We start from the raw sequence: 5,506 nt of genomic DNA on the forward strand, positions 1-5,506 counted from the left end.
ACAGAGGGGTGCAGGGGGAGGCCCGGTGCCCGGAGGAGGGCGTGTAAGATGTCTGCCTCCATGTCCCCTCCATGGCATGCCCTGGGATGCCATCAGAGCCTGGGGGCACATCAACCCAGGGAGCGCATTTCCCTCACCCTGCTGCACTGCTCCTGCTGTGGAGTTCGGGACAGATGTGGCCCAAAGGGGTGTTGCTCTGGGTGGCAGAGGAGGCTCAGGGGAAGGGGTTTTCTCCTCTTCATTGACCCATGCTGGAGTGGGCCCGAGCGTGGGAGCAGCACCCGCAGCAAGAGCCTTCTCCTGCCCCCTTGCCCTGCAGAGACGTTGAAGGGGCAGCGCTCTGCAGTGCAGCCCTGTGCCAGGATCAGACCCCAGCGGAGATGCAGTCCCAACTTCCGCCATCTCAGGAGGATTCGAGTGCTGTTTTCTGCAGAGGGTCCCTGGGCACCCAGGGGACAACAGGGCTGTGCTGTCATAGACACGTCACGGGAGGAGAGTGTCTCTGCCGCTGGCCGGTGTCAAGGGGATGTAGCTCAGTGGCAGAGCGCCTGCTTCGCGTGTGGAAGGTCCTGGGTTCAACCCCCAGCATCTCCAGGGGTGCTTTTGCCCTGACTCCCCAGCCTCAGGCAGGTGTGGGCTGGAGCTGGGCACTGGTCCTCCTGCCCACCCAGGGCTTGGCTGTGAGGTGAGGAGGGCTGTGGGAGGGCTGTGTGCCCTGCTGAGTCCTCTCCTGGAGGAGAAGCTGTGCTGGACCTGAGCTCAGGGTACTGCCCTGCGCCACAGACCCACCCCACCCGCTGCCCAGGGACAATGCTTGGCAGCAGAGTGTGCTTGTGGGGAGACCCAGGGAGGGGATAGATGTCAGCAGCACACTACAATCGTTTCTGGCTGCACTGAGAGATGTGGTGTGAGGGTGCTGGTCCAGCCCAGGTGTCCTCTGGGACCAGGGCCACTCTGCCCTGGTGGCTTTCCAGGGGTAAGGATCTGAGATTGTCTCCAGGTGGAGACCCCATACCACATGGGAAGCACCCCTCTGTGCCAGCAGGTAGGGGCGTCTGAGTTGGACAAGCCTGGGCAGGGCTGTGGGACTCCCAGCTGGAGGAATGACATTTCTTACCCTGAGCCTGTCTCCAGGTCCTTCTTCCACCATCACCGCTGGCTTGAGCAGAGCTTCAGCTCAGGGAACCTGGAACTGCTGAGGTCAGGCACAGCCCTGCAGAGGTGGGACTGGTGGGGCCGGTGCCCACCTCTTGTTCCTGGGGTGTTTGGTGTCTCTGTCGACGCTGTGCCGGTGGGATCAGGGAGGCACAGGCCTGTCCACAGCCGTGCACAGGCGGGGAGGGCCAGATGGTGCCTCGGCTGCTCCCCCGGCAAAAACACCCGCAACAAAAATGGGGAGTAAGACACCTTCCACTGCAGGGTGCCCAGCCCCTGGGAATGGTGAGCCCAAACTAAGAGCAATAAGGTTGCTCTGCCATGGGCTTTGACAACCGTGCTCTGCCTGGCGTGGGGCAACAGTGCTGAGGGTTGGTCTCCCTGTGACCGCCCTCACTTCCCCCTCGGGAGCTGCAGGAGAAACCACAGGTCTGGGGCACAGCGAGAATCCTGCTTTGCTGCAGAGAATGAACCCAGCCTGCAGGGCCAGACTGTTCAGGCCCCAAAATGCCATGAAACAGGCTCTTTCTGCTCAGGTGTGCTGCCCCCCAAGCACACCCAGGCCTGTGGCTTATCTCCACGAGGAATAGGAGGCAAACCTTTACCAGGTGCCAGAGTAAGGGAGAAATATTCCACCTGTGGGAGGGCAGAGCTGGTGGAGAGGTGGCACAGGACAGGCACTGGGCTCTTCTCCCCGGTCCCCACTTGGGCCACCTTGAGTCTGCAGGTCAATGTCCATGCTGCCCATAGGCCCCCACCGTCCTGCGTTCAGAAGAGAACACTCCCCTCTTCTTCTTTACTTCACTTTTATACCGTATTTCTCCGAGATGCAGGGCTGGAGCTTACCCTAGTGGGAGTTTTCCAGGGGAAGTAGGCTGGGTTTGCAGTGCCCATGTATGTCACCCATCACCGTGGGAGTCTCACCCTGGGCACGCTGCTCTCCCACAGGGGCTGCCAGCAAAAAGGCTCCAGGGTATGGAGCAGAGGGATGTGGCAGCCTGGGCCTCCTCCAGATCCCCCCAGGGTGACCCCAGGGGTGGAGTAGCTCCCAGCAGGGAACGGGGCAATGATGAAGTGGGAGAGGATGTTGGCAAGAGCTGCCTCCTGCCCTCTCCTCCTCCAGGGCCAGACCCTGCTGTTGGCAGCAGTCCTGAGATGCAGCAGCTCCCCACAGGGAGCCAACGCACCTTCCAGCCTGCAGCAGAGGAGCCTTTCAGGGAGGAGCCGGAGGGTGTGCAGACCCACCAGCGGGAGAGGGAGGGCACTTTGGGCTCCAGGTCCTGCCCAAGGGTCAAAGCCTTCTCCCCGCCTGACTCCTGTGTAAGAGGGTTTTCTGCCCATGGGCACTGGGGCTGGTGAAAGCCCTGGCCAAGGGAGAGGGACCCTGGCTCAGCTCCCAGCAGCACCTCTTTTAGGGGAGGGACACAAAATCTCCTCTGCCACAGAAACGTTCCCGCATGAGCGTCCTCCTGGATGGGCCCTTCTCCAGGCCAGGGGCTAGACCATGGCTTTTGGCTGCTGCACGCGTCTCATGGGGATCCTTTCTCCATCCCCGTGGCCCTCCAACAGTGCTGAGGGAAAGGTGCCCCCAAGCCCCCTGCTCCCATCCCTCCTGTACCTGCACACGAGTGCTGCCCCGACACAAACCCAAACGGACGCCTCTGGCGAGGCAGCAGGAGGACAAGGGTGGGGGCTGGAGGGGAGCAGGGGAAGGGGGTCTCAGGGCTGCTGTGGGGCCTTACAGCCCCTGCTCAGGAAGAAGGCAGCTCTGTGGCTGTGACAAGAGCGCTCGGGCTCTGTGAGGGCCCAAGGCAGCAGGAACAGCTCATGGAAAGTGGGGCACTGGCAGAGCATGAGGAGAGGGAATCCCAGCCCCGTGTGTCCCAGAAAGTGGCTCTGCACCCTGTGCTGGGGCAGTGGGGAGCAGAGCTGCCTCTTAACCATTGTGGGAGTTAATCCATGGGCCGTGAGGTCCCCTGGGGCTGGCTGGGGTGTTCAGGGCACTGCGGCCACCTTCGGGCTCACTTGTGTGGGGCCACAGCCCAGGGCTTACCCTGACACGGCAGCTCTGTTATGGCCTCTGCACTGTGGGCCCAGCATGGCCCGGGCAGGGCCTGGGGGAAAGAGCAGCTGGAAAGCCAAGGGTGAGGAAATGGGTGCTCCCGCTGGGGTGCATCACGGGACCATCAGAGAGACACTTGGACTAGAAACTGGCTGTGGGCAGCAGGATGGAAATGCCTCTGTCAGCAGGATTATTCCCCAGGGACCATGGGCTCTCGCAGCCCCACAGCCTGACCCCAAGCCTGCTGTCCCTGAGACGCGCCCCTTCCCTACCACCGTGTCCTTCTTCTCTGCGCCCCCTCATCAGACTCAGGGAGACAACCCGACACCTGGGCCCGCCAGCACCAGCTCTGGGTCAAAGCCCTCACAGACTTTTCATAGGAACAAATATGGATGCACCATGTAAAAATGGGAATAAAGATAGAGGAAACGCCAGGCGGTTTCTGCTGCCCATGGCACAGGGAGATGTTTCACAGCTCACAGCTCTCCCAGCTGCACAGACCTCTCCTCCCTCCTGGCGGCACCCAGCGGCACAGCAGAGATGGGCTCTGCTGGCCTGGGGCTCGGGGACGGTTGCGTAGCAAGCTCTGGTGTCACAGCCTTTGTGTCCTCACGGGGATGTGCCAGAGACACCTCTTCAGCATCGTCATAGCCCATGCTCCCCAGGGTCAGGGATGAGGTGTCTCCTTCAGCTCCAGGGACCCCGTCACTTCTCCGGGAGCACAGGCTACCCCCTGCAAGCAGCAAGGCAGGACACTGCAGTTCGTCCCATGGGGTCTGTACATCACCTTCCTCCCTGCTCCTCACCACATTCAGCTCCTTCTCCCACGCCCAGTCCCTCCAAGGAAAACTCCTGGGTCACGTTCCCCCTTCCCGGGAGGTTTGGGTGTCAGTACGGTAGAGACTTGGGTGGCACCAGGGACGGCACCCCAGGAACCAGCAGCGCGCTCTTTTCCTCTCACCTCCCAGAGCATCCTTGTGCCCTGCTCCCTCCTCTGGTGCCCTGGGCATTTCCCAAGCTCCCTGCCCAGGGGCAGCACCATCGCCAGGGTCAGAAACCTCCCTGGCATCATCATAGCCATCTGCTGGGTCACCTCCGGGCAGGACAAGAACATCTGAAAGGAGAGGGGAGCTGGTGACAGTGAGAAGATAGGTCCTGCAGAGCAGAGGAGGGGAGGATGAGCAGGGACAGAGGGCTGAGACACTGCTGTTGGCAGCACCATGTCTTCCCCATCTCTGACGGTGACGCTCAGTGACATCCCTGTCTATCACATGTCTGCAGGGAGATCAACCCCTTCCTGCCTCCGTTACCTGGTGCTGATCCCAGACCATCCTCCTCCTCGGTGTTCCCAGGGTAGGGCTGCAGCTGGCTCGGGGATTCCTCTGAATAGGAGTCTGGAGAGATGCACAGCGGGGGTCAGGCAGTGAGCCCCACTGCCCTGCCGCATGGTCAGCACTGCGGGGGAAGGGGGACCCACAGAGCTGGGGCTGCATGGGGAGGAAGGCTGGGAATTGACCCTGCTCCCCTGGGACAAACACTGTCTCAAAGCTGCTCCCAGAGCTGCCCTAGGACAGCCCCTTCCCTCGCTCCTCGGGTGCCCCATTGGGTGCAGGGGCAGGAAGAGAGGGGCTGTCCAGCTGGTTGGCGGAAGCTCCTCTCCCGGGCCCAGGACCTCGATGCTCTCCCCACAGACCACATGGCCCCAGCGCTGCAGGAACCATGGGCTGGGGGGCTTCAGGGGATCAGCCCTGGTTGGGGCCAGGGGAAAGGGTCCTGCAGATGTGCCTCCCGCTCAGGGAGGACCCCCACCCACCTGAGCGACCAAACCTTTCCTGCTTCTCCCACACTGGGCTGTAACTGATCTCCTCATACACGGCCTCGGGGAAGAGCTCCTGAGCTCTCCTGGAGCCTGTGGACAGAGACAGGGCTGGCCCAGGGAAAGGCAGAGGGGGATGGGACCCCACTGTGCTCCCCCAAACCTGTTCCTTTGGCCAGCCCAGGACTGGTCCGACAGCACAGCCCAACTGTGCCGTCCAGGCACATCCCCAGTGAGGGCAACGTTGCTGTGGAGATTATCTGGGGCAGCGTCACCCTTGCATCATCCTTTCGGAGACAGCGCTCATGCCCCTCTGGCCCCTGGGTCCTGCCTCCCTTGTCTGACCCCGGAGCAGCTCCCATGTCTCCTCTCCACCTGGAGCTGCCCCCTATCTGCCCCATGGGTCTATAGCAGGGCCCCTGTCCTGCCGGGTGGTGGGCAGGGCTGGGCAGAGGGACAGCCTGGGGGCCTGA

At 62.3% G+C, this 5,506-nt stretch overlaps 1 non-coding gene across 1 annotated transcript; it reads left to right on the top strand.

Annotated features, from left to right (window-relative positions):
• The first annotated feature begins 522 nt into the window (after positions 1-522).
• On the top strand, positions 523-594 carry TRNAA-CGC (transfer RNA alanine (anticodon CGC)). Its single transcript has one exon. It is a non-coding gene; the product is annotated as a tRNA-Ala (tRNA).
• The last annotated feature ends 4,912 nt before the right edge of the window (positions 595-5,506 follow it).

The sequence above is a fragment of the Calonectris borealis genome, unplaced genomic scaffold (assembly GCF_964195595.1).
Source record: "Calonectris borealis unplaced genomic scaffold, bCalBor7.hap1.2 HAP1_SCAFFOLD_40, whole genome shotgun sequence".
Taxonomy (NCBI): domain Eukaryota; kingdom Metazoa; phylum Chordata; class Aves; order Procellariiformes; family Procellariidae; genus Calonectris; species Calonectris borealis.